General features: G+C 41.3%; 1 long non-coding RNA gene across 1 annotated transcript in view; it reads right to left on the bottom strand.

The window, feature by feature from the left end:
• LOC135760864 (uncharacterized) overlaps positions 1 to 16,554 on the bottom strand; it is a 271,903-nt gene that overhangs the window by 117,173 nt on the left and 138,176 nt on the right. The gene's annotated exons all lie outside the window — the stretch shown is intronic.

Below are 16,554 nucleotides of genomic sequence, written 5' to 3'. Positions count from 1 at the left end.
TGTGCATATCTTTCATTACTTCACACAAACATTGATTTAGACGCATACGCATACATAAATATTCAGCTGCAATTTAATGTTTGGCCAAATTATGTTTTTCTTTGTTTAAATTCAATAAACCTTTTGAATCAGAAAATACTGACATTTATACTTTAAATAAGTATTAGAAATTATAATTATTTGTCTTGCTGCCGCTGACAGCGTCCTCTTTATTCCGGTTTTAGTGTCTGTGCATATCTTTCATTACTTCACACAAACATTGATTTACACGCATATGCATTCATACATAAATATTCAGCTGGAATTTAACGTTTGGCGAAATTATCTTTTTCTTTGTTTATATTCAATAAATATTTTTAATCAGATAATAATGCCATTTATACTTATTTAAATAAGTATTAGAAATTATTATAATTATTTATTTGTCTTGCTGCCGCTGACAGCCTCCTCTGGTTTCCGGTTTTAGTGTCAGGTACTGTCTCCTGCCAGTGGCAGCAACTTCCTGCTGCCAGCGGCTGCCACTTCCTGCTGACAGCTGACGATTTTTCGCTGAACCCCCTCTCTATTGTTGTCATGGATTGTAATTATGCTGTTTAAAAGAAAAGGTTGAAAATAAAAATGAAGACATTATTATATGCTGTTTTAACAGGAACTTGATAAATACAATTATACAGAAATATAAGATTACATAGTTTTATTTTCAGACTGAAGTTTTTTCTTTTCAGGCTGTTTGATGGTAAAACATGAATTGTGAAATTCGGAAGAATAACTCTGGAAAGAGTTAGTAATTCTTTATAATTCACTCATAATTGAAGATAAACAACTCTAGAGGGGAAGTAAATTGTGGCAGACTAAATCTGAAGTTCCTCTGAAAAGAGTTCAAATGTAGCAGAGTCAATTTTTTTCATTGCATTAAGCGTTTTGCTATCATTTTAGCGTTTAGCTGTGTCATTTCGTCCTCTTACCTCAGTCAATATGTAATGTTAATGCTCTTATGGCTCTGTGGTATTTCTTGACATTTCATGTTAATATGAGATGATAATCCATTGAACTTTTGATGGCACTGTACATTTTGCACCTGACTTACTGTATTTCCGAATCACGGCATCCTTTTAAACCATAGTGCCTCAGTGATGTGAGGTGTGGCCAGCTTCGCGGGCTGGCATGCATTGTGCGGACCGGCGGGTTGCTGCGGCGCGGTCGCGCGGAATTATCTGTTTGTTTTTAAATCACGCATGGTAATTTTACTGATCACATAGGTCGGTCTGTGTAGCTCAACACAACGTCAAACATGCATCTCCAGACCCAATCTTTACTACCACATGCGCTTTTAACGCTAACCAGACATCCAAATGCCGCCATATCCACATTAAATAAATAAACCCACATGATCACCGTTTTTCGTGATCGATCATCAACTGGAGTACTCGAGCAATCGTGTATTTCAGTAATATTGCTGTTTTTCCAGTAATAATAATTCAATTTACATGCCAATCCTGCTTCCTTGTCTGTTTATTAATTTCATTATGCTTTTATGTTATCTGATATTTATTGCCATATGACGTTCATTGCCGTTATATACTCTCGTCTAATATTCAAATCATTACTTCAATAAACAGGCATTTTTATATCAAAGGCCGACAGGCTATGCCATTTGAGGAGGTGCCCTTCACTGATCCCCCTATATTTTAAAAAATCCTAGACATGGTTGTACCTGCCAAAGAGGTTGAGCACTTTTATACTGTGTTGAGCAAAGAGGTTGCACAGTTTGACCCTCGGAAAGCGACTGCACATCAGGCCGCGGCCGCCAAACGGGGGTACTATATAACTCGCAATGTATAACACTTATCAGATCGGCCCTCGCAGCCTCAAAACACTACCGGCCCACCGGGAAATGTCCCGACTCTCCCGATGGCCACTCCGCTACTGGTGTCTGCTGTATTTTCCTTCTTTTTGTTTAATTCTGGGGTTCCGTTTGAATTTCGCCCACGTTGATTCTGACCAATCGAGAAGCAGTTTAGGAAATACATTCAAATACATGTGGCCAATGAGTGATGTGGATCCTATCATTTCAACTGGTGCAGATCAGAGCAATCAGTGTGGTGTGAAAAGAACCAAAACTGCTAAAAAAGTTACAATGTATAATTTTTTTGCTTTTGGTCCAGACCAAATGAACCGAACTACAGATGTGAAAACACCCTTTGTGCCTTTCTGACTTGCATTGGTTGAACAACATCTTGTGCCCCTTCCCCTGCCCCTCTCATCCTGAAGAACAGCCTGATCAGGTCTCTCACACGTTGTGGAGAGTACAACATGCACTTATGATAGTGGGGACAGAGGAGATGTCCACATCCAGCCGTTTCCCCAAGCACCTCCACCGACCCTTTAATCGGCCAAACGCACACTCTACTGTCACCTTTGCCCTGCTGTGTCGCTCGTTAAAGTATCTTTGCTCATCTGTCAGGTTCCCTGTGTCTGTGTACCCTTTGAGCAGCCAGCTTCGTAGGGGGTAAGCAGGGTCACAGAGCAGCATGATTGGTTCTTGGACCCAGTTAATCTCTTCAGTGTCCTTAGATGATGGAAAATTAATCACTCCCTGGTTAAATACAGTGTACGGCAGGGATCAGTTTTAGGTCCTATCCTGTTCTTGTTATATATGTTACCTCTAGGAGACATTATCAGGAAACATAAAATAAGTTTTCACTGCCATGCGGATGATACCCCTCTTTACATCTCCTCACATCCCAGCGAAACACACACGTTTTCTAAGCTAACAGACTGCATTAGCGATGTTAGTGACTGGAGGGCACATAACTTTCTTAAGCTCAACTCCAATAAGACAGAGATTATTATTACTTATTATATATTATTACTTATTATTTTATTATATATACTTATTATTGAACCGAAGCGCTACAAACATAATATGTCAGATTACAAGTTGCACATAGATGGCCGCACTGTGGTGCCATCTTCCACGGTTAGGAACTTAGGTGTGATCTTCGACAGCAACATGTTGTGTTCGATAGTCATATTGTTACTGCGTTCCACCTCAACGAGGTCCCCAAAAGCACCCCAATGACCAGACACACGAACAGATAAGTAAGAGTTAAAACAAGTTTTATTTAAATTATTTAAAATGCTGTTAAGCAGGGGGGGAGGGAGAAAGGGAAATTTAAAAGATCTCTTCGTCTGTCCTCCACAGACTCTTCAGGGGAAGAGGAGCCAAGTGCCGGGCCAAAGCACTACTGAGGAGGGGAGGGAGCCGGGGAGACGGAGACTCTTTCCCTTGGTTTCTTGAACCCGTGGCGCCCTCCTTTGCTCCTGGAGGCAGAATAAACAATAATTAGTGGAATGTAGGGAGTATATGGCGACTACCTGCTCCGTAGCCTTCCAGCCGTTCCACGGCTTGTTCCAGTACTTGACCATGGTGAATCAGGTAAGTATAAGTAGGATTCTTTCCGTGTCCGTAACTCTCTCTCTCTTCCTTTCTCTTGCACAGGGCGCCGGGGCCGCTCCTCTCCGTCTACGGCCAGCTGGAATCCAAGCTCGTCTCGGGGATCTACTGCAGTCACACACACACACAAGAGACAGGTTAAGGGAAACATCACTGTTTTGCAGTGCCTCCCTCGGGCACTGGGGGATTGCAATGGCAGGCTGCTGGAATAAACACCACTCTGCTTTCTCTTTCAGGTTTCCTCGAGGATGTTACTCTACTAGGCCTATGGGCGTACCAGGCAGGTGTGGACTTCACTCGGCGCACGGAACTGCATCTACGGTCTCTCAGGTAAGTTTAACTTTACTCACTCTAGGGTGGCTCGGTGGTCAACAAGACAGTTCAGGTACGTACAGCTTTGACTCTGGCTCCGATGTGCTCTGCGGTTCAATGGACGTGCTGCTCTAGAATGACAAGACAGTTCAAGTACATCTAGCTCTTAGCTCTGGATCTGCGATTCGATGGGGGTGCTGCTCTATATCAACAAGATAGTTCAGGTACATATAGCTCTTAGCTCGGGCTCTGCTGTGGCTCTGCTGTTCAATGGGCATGTTGCTCTGCATCGACAAGACAGTTCAGGTTCGTATAACTGTTAGTTCTAGTTCAATGAGTTCTTCAGGTAAGTATGGTCTCTAGCTTTACTCTTCCTCCCTTACTCTTGACACATCACATGCGAGTATTACAACATAGGTGAAAAAGGTTGTACGTCACCTGGCCTTGATCCTCGACTAGCGCGTATGATCGTTACCTCCCCTCCACACAGTTGCGGCTGGCCCGTCACGGCCGATGCCGTCCGGAGAGGCGGTGAGAAGGCAGATGGGGCTGTGAGATGGTCTCCGTCACAGACCCGTCGACTCCGCTTCCTCCTCAAGGTCAGAGCGATCCCTATACTGATGGGACAGACGGCTAGGCTCTCCCTCCGCATAGGGCTTACACACAACACTTAGTTTGCGTCTCCACAATTTCTCTACTTCCCTTAATTTCTACTATGATCTCTTCCACAGCATTCAGATCCAGTACTCACACAATCTCATTCGTTGCTGGACACGCAGGCGGGGAGAATAGATAGGTAAGTCCACGATGATGAACACACCACAGCAGCTCCACGACACACCTCACAGCGATTGACTTGACCTGGGGACGGTATGAGCAACAGGAGACACGGCACAGCACTGCAAATACTCCAGGTGCACACACGTCAATAATGCACACTCACCCACGGCAATCCACACTTTAGTTAGTGATAAATACCTCCACGCTGGGTCAATGCACTTCACTGAGAAGGGAGATGTTTACATTCGCTGCCACAGGCGATTTGGACAGATGACACGAGCCCCCACACAGCGCTCCAGATGCCCTGCAATCCACTGGCTCTCCTACCGACTTCGTTCTCCACGGTAGGGTCACTACACAACAACACACTCCTCACAAGTAGTCACTGTCTGTTCCTCCAATGCTTTCAGGATAAATAATAGTCCACTGGTACTCACAGTCTGATGGTGACTATTTTGCAGTCTTCCACAAAGCCACTCGACTCACGGAACCTCCGCCAGAGGTCGTGCTTCGTGGTGGCCTTTAATGCAGATGTATACACACAAGTGAGAATGTACTGCTTCAATACGATTGATTTCCTTTCAAACCTGTTTCCATAACTTGTTTCTCCATCCTCTTTACTCCAACAGATCCTCTCTTCAGTTCCTATTCGTCCGCTTCACCACATCAACACACTGCTTGCCACAATGCCCGCTCCAACATTCACCAACAATGGAACAAAACAATGAACAACATACTGTGTTTCACATGCTCTATTTAAACTTCCTCTTCCCTTGAATCCTCCAATCTGCATTCGCCACGCCGACGCTCACACCTGTCGCTGGTTTCCGCTGATTACGTTGCCCGGGGTTACCCGGAAGTGCCGGTGTTCAGGTAAATCGGTCCGATAGTCACTCGTGACAATATCGCCAACGTCTGCCGCACAGCATTCTTCCATCTTAGAAATATTTTAAAAATACCCCATATGCTGTCTGCATCAGATGCAGAGAAGCTTATTCATGATTTTATGACCTCTAGAACAGGGGTTTTCAAACTTTTTGTGTGTGTGGATCACTATTTGTAATCAAGAATTTTCGCAGACCACCTCATATTACTCATTATAAAATATGTCTACACAAAGTCCTGAATTAATCTGCACATCTAAATAGTCTTACTAGCACTAAAACTATAACTGGTCATCACATCAGTACAACAGGTTTCTTAAAAGAAAGTTTACTGCACAAAACAGCTGCCACATATTCATACACCAATCCATTTTGTAGGGCACTGAACTTGAATGTCACGGCCGAGCGCCACTGGCCTATTTTAGTAATCACACAATAACTTGACAATTCAATTTAAAATTTATATCAATATTCTTATATCAATATTATTTATAGACATATTCTCAGTGTTGGGAAAGTTCACTTTCTACATGAACTAGTTCAGTTCACAGTTCAAAAATTTTAAAATGAACTAGTTCAGTTCATATTTCAAAATTTTGAACTAGTTCACAGTTCCAAAAATGAACTAATTTATAGTTATTTTTCCCCATATTACTTAAAAAAAGGATTGCCATTATAGCCCATATAGAACCACAGACAGCAATTATTTCATAAGTTTTAACACTGAAGCTAAATGCGTCAGATTTCATCTTCATATCCAACTTTAAATCCTTATCCAACCAGGGTTTACATAAGCATTGACTGTCTTTTAATTTTTGTATTTACTTGCACATACCTTGAAAGGCTAGCCGGGTGGGGGTCGCACCCCGGGCGAGAAGCGCTGCGCTGCGTTTTTGATGAAACCTACACATATTTGAGAGGTGATAAAAACAGAACACATGAAGGTAGGATGAAACTGATTTTTTTGTTTGAAGGCAGAGGGTCTTTTCTTTTATTTCATATATTGTATGTTTATATATTTAAAAAGGAGCATTTTCTGGAAGGCATTAAACTTTTGTGAAAATCATGAAAAATGCTGGCGGTGAAAGAGTTAAAATATCACTAATCACCTGCAAAGCCTTAAATGGCCTAGCACCCTCATATCTTAGATAATTACTATCAGAATACAATCCATCGCGTGCACTGCGGTCGCAAAATTCTGGTCACTTGATTATCCCTAGAATATCAAAAGTGTCTAAAGGTGGAGGATCATTTTCCTACTTAGCCCCTAAGCTCTGGAATGATTTACCAACCTATGTCCGAGAATCAGACACAGTCGATAACTTTAAATCTAGACTTAAAACTTTTCTCTTCAACAAAGCATTCACATAATTTGTCTAGTAAAGATACTCGCAATAGTTATTTTTTACTGAACAAAAGCACTCACTGTCATAACACAGACCAACCTAATAAATAAATAAATAAAAATCTTATCAGCATAAACACTTCAAAATGAATTGTGGTAAATAGTTTGCCACCGTTTGCCACTGAACCTGCATTAACAGGGAGGAGACATCCGGTTTGTGACGTCACGCTGAACAGATCGTGCATCGTAGCTCCGTCATCATCGAGTTCATCATCTAAAATCCTTTTTTTACCATCTTATTCCTATTTATATAATATAACTTATTAGTTTTACATAGGAATGCTTTACCGTGACGATTATTGAGCAGTACTACCACGTGAAACTATTTATCACTAATAAACACCCAGTGTTGTTAGCATATAGCCCACTAGCATCCACAAACGGTGGAGGCTGAAGCTAGCATTTTCCGATCTAATGGCGGATTCATCTGATATATGCTTTTCTGACCTGTCCTCACCTGAGCGGGAAGCTGTGGAGGAGTTGTTTCCCGGTTTTAGCAGATCCAACACGAGGTACAGCGCCCACTTCACCCTGCCTTCCGACGTCCACAAGCAAACGAGGCGCGCAACAAACGAGCATTCCACGCGATGCAGCTTCACGGACCATGATCGACTGAATGGAGACGCCATCGCCCAACATGAAAGCGATCGGGAAGCTGTGGAGGAACCGCTGCCCGGCCTTTGCAGATTCAGCAAGCCCCACATCACCCTGGCCCCAGACGTTCGCAGGCGACCGAGGCGTGTCACAACCGAACACCCCACGCGATGCAGCTCCGGGGACCGCGTTCGGGTAAACGAAGACGCCATCGCCCACCTTTTAAAAGTGCCCTGGTCATTGGAGATTCTATACTCAGGAACACTAACATTGAGGCACCAAACACCATAGTCGACTGTATACCGGGAGCCAGAACGTCTGACATTAGATCCAAACTTAAAGTGCTGGCTAATGCTAAGCGGAAGTTTTCTAAGATTGTTATTCACGCTGGCACGAATGACACCAGGCTCCGCCAGTCGGAAATCACCAAAGATACTATTAAGGAGATGTGTGAAATTGCAAAAACAATGTCAGACAATGTAATATGCTCTGGTCCCCTCCCCGCCTACCGGGGAGATGAAACACATAGTAGATTAGTGTTTCTCAATGGATGGATGTCAAAGTGGTGCCCTCAGCATAACGTAGGGTTTATAGACAATTGGAAGCATTTCTGGGGAAGACCATTCCTCCTAACCTGAGATGGCCTTCATCCGTCATCGGAAGGAAGTGCTATCTCACTAGAAATCTGATCAATAGTCTTAATTCTGATTTAGTCTGACTATCCAGGGCCCAGGTCAGGAAACAGACGGATCGGCTTAACCGTCAAGACCACTTATATCCCAGCACTTCGAGTCAATCTTACCGAAATATCAGCACATTTCAACTGTATCTGTTCCCCGAACAAATAAATACAGGGCACCGCTTGTTACATCAGGTACAAATCTGATTAATATAAAATTAGAAAACAATACATTTACAGATAAATCTTGAATATTAAAATTCGGCCTTCTTAACATTAGATCGCTTACCAATAAAGAACCTATTGTCAATGAAATAATTACAGACCAAAACTTAGATGCACTCTGTTTAACAGAAACCTGGCTTAAAGCAGACGACTACATTAGTTTAAATGAATCCACCCCACAAGACTATTATTATAAACACGAACCTCGATTAAAGGGGAGAGGGGGTGGTGTAGCTACAATATACAACACAATTTTTAAAGTAAACCAAAAATCTGAGCTAAAATTTAAATCATTTGATCTAATGTTGTTAAATATGGAAATAACTGATCGTAACCACAAACAGCTTTCTTTTGCCTTAGCGACAATCTATAGACCACCGGGCCACCATGCAGATTTCCTTAAAGAAATAGCAGATTTCCTATCTGAGCTTGTAGTCACTGTAGATAAAGCTCTTATTGTTGGTGATTTTAATGTCCATGTGGATAACCCAAAAGACGCATTAGGACGTGCATTTATAGATGTTCTTAATTCTCTCAATATTAGACAAAACGTGACAGGGCCAACGCATACTCGTAAGCACACATTAGACTTAATTCTGTCACTTGGACAATATTAATGACATTGAAATATCACCTCAGAGTGATGCAGTTTCTGACCATTACCTTGTGTCATACACTGGACTTCTAGATAGGATCACTCAATCCACAACATGCTACTGACTAGCCAGAACAATAATATCCACCACTAAAGATAGCTTTATTAGCACTCTTCCAGACCTGTCCCAAATGAAACATGTAGCAGATAATTGTGACGATCTAGATATTGTAATAGAAAACCTAAACAATGTCTGTTCTAACACATTGGATGCCGTTGCTCCCATTCGAAAAAAGAGATTCAAAGAAAAACCGCCAGCTTCATGGTATGACCATCACACCGCAGCCCTTAAAAAGGCAGCTAGAAAAATGGAAAGAAATTATAGAAGCACAAAGTTAGAAGTATGGCGTGCAGCATGGAAACAGAGTGTTAAACACTACAGACAGGCTATTAAAACCGCCAGATCTACATATCTTAGCAAGCTTATAAATGAGAATCATAATAACCCTCGTTTCCTCTTTAGCACAGTTGCGAAACTGACTAGAAACAAAGAACAAACAGAAACCAATAGTAAACTTCAACACAATAGAAACGACTTCATGAACTTCTTTTCTAACAAAATTTCGGCTATTAGGGAAAACATCGTAGTTACCCAGGCAGCCACCACTCTATCCATTAGTTCACTTAACACTAGACTACCATACGAACATCTTGATTCATTTAAACCTACTACAATAGATGATCTCTCTAAACTAGTCACATCATCCAAATCATCGTCCTGTATATTAGACTCCGTTCCCACAAAACTACTTAAAGAGGTATTCCCTGTAGTGTCAACCCCGTTTCTAAATATCTTTAACTCATCGCTAGAAATAGGATACGTTCCAACAGCTTTCAAACTAGCAGTTATTAAACCGCTGATTAAAAAACCACAGCTTGACCAAGGAGAACTTAATAACTTTAGACCAATCTCAAATATCCCTTTTCTTTCGAAAATATTAGAAAAGGTAGTGGCAAGCCAGTTACGCACATTCTTGACAAATAATAGTACATATGAAAAGTTCCAATCAGGATTCAGGCCCCACCATAGCACAGAGACAGCGTTGCTTAGAGTTACAAATGACCTCCTATTAACATCCGATCGTGGTGAAATCTCAATTCTTATATTACTAGACCTTAGTGCAGCCTTTGACACAATAGATCATACAATCTTACTCAATAGACTAGAAAACTATGTTGGTATCAGTGGTCAGGCGCTAGCCTGGTTTAGGTCATATCTAACCAATCGCTATCACTTTGTTTATGTAAATGAGGAAGAGTCATATCACTCCCTGGTTAAATACGGTGTACCGCAGGGATCAGTTTTAGGTTCTATCCTGTTCTCGTTATACATGTTACCCCTAGGAGACATTATCAGGAAACATAACATAAGTTTCCACTGCTATGCGGATGATACCCAGCTTTACATCTCCTCGCATCCCAGCGAAACACACACGTTTTCTAAGCTAAAAGACTGCATTAGCGATGTAAGTGACTGGATGGCACATAACTTTCTTAAGCTCAACTCCAATAAGACAGAGATACTTATTATTGAACCAAATCGCTACAAACATAATATGTCAGATTACAAATTGCACATAGATGGCTGTACTGTGGTGCCATCTTCCACGGTTAGGAACTTAGGTGTGATGTTCGACAGCAACTTATCCTTTGATAGTCATATCGCCAACGTCTGCCGCACAGCATTCTTCCATCTTTTGTGCCTTCCATCTTCCAGCCTTTTCTGCATGAACACTTAAAATGAATTGCATTAAATAGTTTGCCACCGTTTGCCACTGAACCTGCATTAACGATGACAGTGGGGCTTCCGGCCTTAGTCAAACGGTTTGGCACGTATGGTTGGGTTGCGATTTTGGTGCTTTCGTGTGTCTTGTGAATAGTATGCCATACATACCCGTTTGCCACTGAACCTGCATAAACGACGACAGTGGGGCTTCCGGCCTTAGTCAAACGGGTTAGCACGTATGGTCGGGTTGCGATGTTTTTGGTGTTTTCTCCTGGTCCTGTAAATGGTATACAATATAGACCCGTTTGCCACTGAACCTGCATTAACGACGACAGTGGGGCTTTAGGCCTTAGTCAAGGTTTCATTTTCTCTTAAAGATCGGAAGGTGACCCTTATTTACCATATATACCCTCGCATTGGGTTCCCAATTTGCTAAATCCTCAACTTTGGATAATATAATTATGCCGCAATAGTTAGTCTGTCTGGAACTAAGCTGAGTTAAACCACATCACTGTGTGACACTTCAATACATATGAACGGCCGGTAAGCTAATACGATTTTGTTTTTCTCTCCCTGTCTCGTCCTCGACCCGAGGACAACAAGACAAACAGACCCAGTCCCGGTAGATGTGAAAGTCGGCACACCTCTGATCTACTGGCCGTCCTTCAACGTGATGCCCAGCTGATGCCTGACCAACGATCACCGGCAGACCCGCTTAATCCCCGCTAAATCTCCTTATTCGTTCTCCCAAGGGTTTTTCCCTCCTAGGACTTATTTTTCCTTGGATAAAGGCCCGGGTTTTTTTTTCTCCTAGGGGGTTTTTCACCCCGGGGAGGCAGCCTTTTTGGGCTTTACCTAGCTTCCTCTTCTAGAGGTTGCTTTAGTAATACGTGCACTTATAATATTGAGTCATAGCCGCAGCAAATTTAACTGCTCATGCTATCATGTATTTTGTTGTGCTATCTGTCGTTTTTCTGTGCTTTTCCCTGCTTCTATTTATGTAAAGCTGCTTTGAAACAATTGACTTTTGTGAAAAGCGCTATATAAATAAAATTGAATTGAATTGAATTGAATTAACGACGACAGTGGGGCCTCCTGCCTTAGTCAAATGGGTTGGCACGTATGGTCGGGTTGTGATTTTGGCGTTTTCTTGTGGTCTTGTGAATAGTATGCCATATAGACCGGTTTGCCACTGAACCTGCGTTAACGACAACAGTGGGGCTTCTGGCCTTAGTCAAACGGGTCGACATGTTTCATTTTCATTTAAAGATCGGATGGTGACCCATAGTTACCATAGATACCTTTGCATTGGGCCCCCAATTTGCTAAATCCTCAACTGTGGGTAACCTACTTATGCCCCAATAGTTAGCCCGTCTGGAACCAAGCTGATTTAAACCACATCACTGTGTGACACTTGCACAACATGTGAATGACCCCTACGTTAATAGAATTTTGTTTCTCTCCCTGTCTCGTCCTCGACCAAGAGGACAATAAGACAAACAGACCCAGTTCCGGTAACTGTGAAAGTCGGCACACCTCTGATCTACTGGCCGTCCTTCAACGTGCCCAGCTGATGCCTGACCAACGACCACCGGCAGAACCGGCTTAATCTCCTTATCCGTTTACATGTATATATATATATATATATCTCCCAAGGGTTTTTCCCTACTAGGACTTTTTTATTTCCCCGGCTAAAAAGTCTGGGGCTTTTTTGTCCTAGGGGGTTTTTCAACCCAGGGAGGCAGCCTTCTTGGGCTTAACTTAGAACCCTCTTCTATACGTTACATTATTAGTAATACGCTTGCTTGTAATGTTGATTCATAGCCGCAGCAAATTTAGCTGCTTATGCTATCGTGTATTATGTTGTGCTATCTGTCGATTTTCTGTGCATTTCACTGCTTCTATTAATGTAAAGCTGCTTTGAAAGAATTACCAATTGTGAAAAGTGCTATTAAAATAAAATTGAATTGAACTGAATATTCGGCCATGAGAACATGGCGCACAGCCTTGCAAAACTCATGGACAACCAAGCAAACGGAGGACTTTGCAACACCAAACAAGTTAGACAATGTTCGGTAACCTGCCCCCGTTACCAGCCAATACAACGCAACTCCTACTCCCTTTTTCAGAGAGATGGGTTATCTAAAATGAGTGTCTTGCCTAGTGATCGACCGATATATCGGCCGGCCGATACATCTGGTCAATTTTAGCAGGTTTTAGGTGTATTGGCATTGGCCGATTCGCGGCTTGCATTTGCCGATAGTTTTTCCTAGGCATTAATTACAGACAGGCACCCACAGGCAGCTCTGTGTTGCTGGAGACGCTGCCTGCAGCCGGTGCATTGCCCCTCCCCCACTAGCAGAGCGGAGTGCTGCAAGCCTGCTCTGGTAAGTTTTAAACTTCAAAGCATCTTTTAACTGTTTGACTGAAATATTGCCATATACTTAGTGTAAACACATTGCTCTATATGTGCGTGCAACCATAGCTAAGAAAGTTTGGTGGTCCTAATGGAAACGCGAATGCCTATAAAACTGCTTGCCATTGTATTTAGGGAGCTTCAAATAGCTTTTAGGCTAACCGTATGCATATGGCAGCTGTTACGAACATGATCATAGGATTAAATAATGCTGACGTTGTTCCGTGATTCCGTGGTATTTGTAGGAGTTTTATTCAGCGACCACCAGTCTGACGTTTGGACGCGACATGTGCTCATAATGCCGCAAGCGAACGCAGGTCATGTGATTAGCCGAATAGCTGATCATAGCTGGACAGGGTGGGTTTTTAATTCTCATCTCCTTAAATATATGTAGTAGTAAAAGGCTAAAAATCTATATCCATTGCTGATAGTTTATCGTCATTGTGGAGAGCGCAGTTCATGGTTGCATACATTTATGGTTGTTAACGCGGAGTTTCGCGGAATTTTCGTCATCGAAAAAAATTACGAAATTCAACCCTAAGCACTTAGTTCCGAGCAGTTCCCACATGACTTTTATGTGACCGGAGAAGTGTTATTTTGTAAGTTTTGTCAACATTTCCGTTCACTGGGAGCGCAAAGATACATGCACTCTCTCATCCATGTCTTTCTCACTGCACCTCTCCCACGTGCACGCGCTCTACTATCTGACCGAAGTCCGTACACAAATCCTCATGTATTTGTTCAGTTTTATGCGTTTCAAGCGAGCTGAGGAAAACTAACTATCCCTCGCATTTATTATAGGGCCCTAAGGTGTGTGAGGTACAGAAGTGGGACAATGCGCATGTTATTCAGAATTCTTTTTAAGTTGTTTTTTGATCAGTATTGCTGTTTACATTTACCTTGTTTTCTTATGAAAGACATTTGCTCTACAAGAGATTAAGTTAAGTGCACTAAAATTTAGACCTAAGCATTAAATAGTTTGTAAATAGTTGGTTACTTTCATGGATAAAGTAAAGTGTTCCCCTTGTTATGCTGCTTGGTTGCTGCTACTGTGTGCAATGGTGTAATTATTTTATTCATGTATTTTAAGCAGCACTGATTTTTCTTACTTGTTCTACCTCACCTGTTTTTACTATTTGTTAAATATAGTTCAATAAATGATCCTTTTTTTTCCTTTTTAAATTAAGAGTTGTAACATTTGGTTTTATCATGTTGTCATTTTTATGATATAAACTGAATGAGCAAAAGCAATATCGGCTCCAAATATCGGCTAAAGAAAATCGGCAGCCTGTATCGGTCATCGGCTAAGGCTGATGGAAAAAAAAATCGGCATCGGCACAAAAAACATCCATATCGGTCGATTCAAGACATGGAAGATTCTTTGATTTGAATTAACAAGATATTTATTTTACTATCCTCTGAGTGAGTGACTTGACTGTTCGCAACAGTCTACATAAAAGTCTACATAATCAAAACAGAAGTAGTCCAAGCAAAAACCAGAGGTGGAAAGAGTAACAAAATATTGTACTCAAGTAAAAGTAAAGTTACTTTAATAATATTTTACTTAAGTAAAAGTAAAGTTACTGGTCTAAAAATCTACTCAAGTAAAAGTAAAAAGTAAGTCATTTTAACTTTACTCAGAGTAAAAGTTACTTTTTTACAGCGGGGAGAGGTGGAGGATTCTAGTATAGTTCAAAAACAACAAGGGAATATAAATCCCAAACTAGTTGTTTTTACTTGTAGGAACATGTCACAGGTCGGGGCGGACTCAGATGCTATGGAGTCACGCCCCTTCCTAGTTTCCACCTCAAGGAGGTCCCAAAGCCACCCCAATAACCAGACACACAAGGAATGAATAATGTTAAAATAAACTTTATTAACTATTTAAAAAGCAACATCTCTCCAGTCCTCGGATCTTCATAGCAAAGGGGGGGGGGGGGCGCTTAGCAGGCTTTCACTTTTTCTCCTCAGGTTCATGGCTGTAAGTGGAGGTAGGTGTTACACAAGACTGGGACTTTTCTCTTCCTTCTAAGTTCGTGCTGTAAGCAGAGGTAAGTGTTAAACAAGACTGGGACTTTTCTCTTCCTTCTAGGTTCGTGCTGCAAGCAAAGGTAAGTGTTACACAAGACTGGGACTTTCCTTCCTCCTAGGTTCGTGCTGTAAGCAAAGGTAAGTATTACACAAAGTTGGAGCTTTCTCTCCTTACTTCCTCTTCACTCGAGGGCAGTGGACTTAACAACGAGGAGACCTACACGATCTGCTTCGACTCACGGCCTCCAAGGGTAAGGAAAAAGGACGTTCAGAACAACAGTGTAGAGCCGAAGGCTTCCCTGGTTCTTCCTTCACTCACGGCGTTGGAAACACAGGACAGGGGCGAACCTTTGAAGTAGGGTTGGACCGATAGACGATGGCATCGTCCATCGCCGATGGCCGATAGACATGACGATGCAGAGTCGGCATCGCGATACCCCGCCCACCCCCCCAAAATAAAAACACTGCAGCCTCTCGCAGCATCCCGCTCGCGAAAACACACACTTAATGCATGCTTTCTATTTCCGCGTCTTTATTTTTGTATACTTATGAGGAAATAACAAGTAAGTTGATCACAGTCAACTTATATTCAAAAGAGTACACACTTTATACAGTAAACGCCAAACGAATTAAACGAACTAGTTCGTTTACATAATAACTAAATGAGGCATACAAACCCAGGTGAAAAAAAAGTGCACTAAAATACACTTTATTTAAGTACACTTAGTACACTTTTCCACAATATACTAAAAGTGCTCTATTTTCGCACACTAATTTTGAACTTAGTATACTAAAAAGTAGTATTTAATACTTCTTAAGATGAACTTAATACCATCTTAGTGTACTCAACTGTGCTATTTTGAGACACCATGAAGTTGAACTAAAATGTATTTTTAACATACTAGGTCTGTATTTAAAAAATATATATTTAATTATAACTTGAAGTACACTTGAACCCACCTTTAAGCATTTTTAAATATACTTTAAAGTATACTAATGGTAAGTTAAAATAATATTCCAAATGTATTCCCAGGTGAAAAAAGTTCACTAAAATACACTATTTAAGTACACTTTCCACATTATACTAAAAGTGCTCTATTTTCGCACACTAATTTTGAACTTAGTATACTAAAAAATAGTATTTAATACTTCTTAAGATGAACTTAATACCATCTTAGTGTACTCAACTGTGCTATTTTGAGACACCATGAAGTTGAACTAAAATGTATTTTTAACATACTAGGTCTGTATTTAAAAAATATCTTTAATTACAACTTGAACCCACCTTTAAACATTTACGAATCTACTTTAAAATATACTAGTAGTATGTTAAAATAATATACCAAATGTATTCCCAGGTGAAAAAGTTCACTAAAATACACTTTAAGTT

Source organism: Paramisgurnus dabryanus, chromosome 16, assembly GCF_030506205.2.
Source record: "Paramisgurnus dabryanus chromosome 16, PD_genome_1.1, whole genome shotgun sequence".
In the NCBI taxonomy this organism is placed as follows: domain Eukaryota; kingdom Metazoa; phylum Chordata; class Actinopteri; order Cypriniformes; family Cobitidae; genus Paramisgurnus; species Paramisgurnus dabryanus.
The sequence above is the reverse complement of the archived record's forward strand: the minus strand, read 5'-3'. Positions and strand labels throughout refer to the sequence as shown.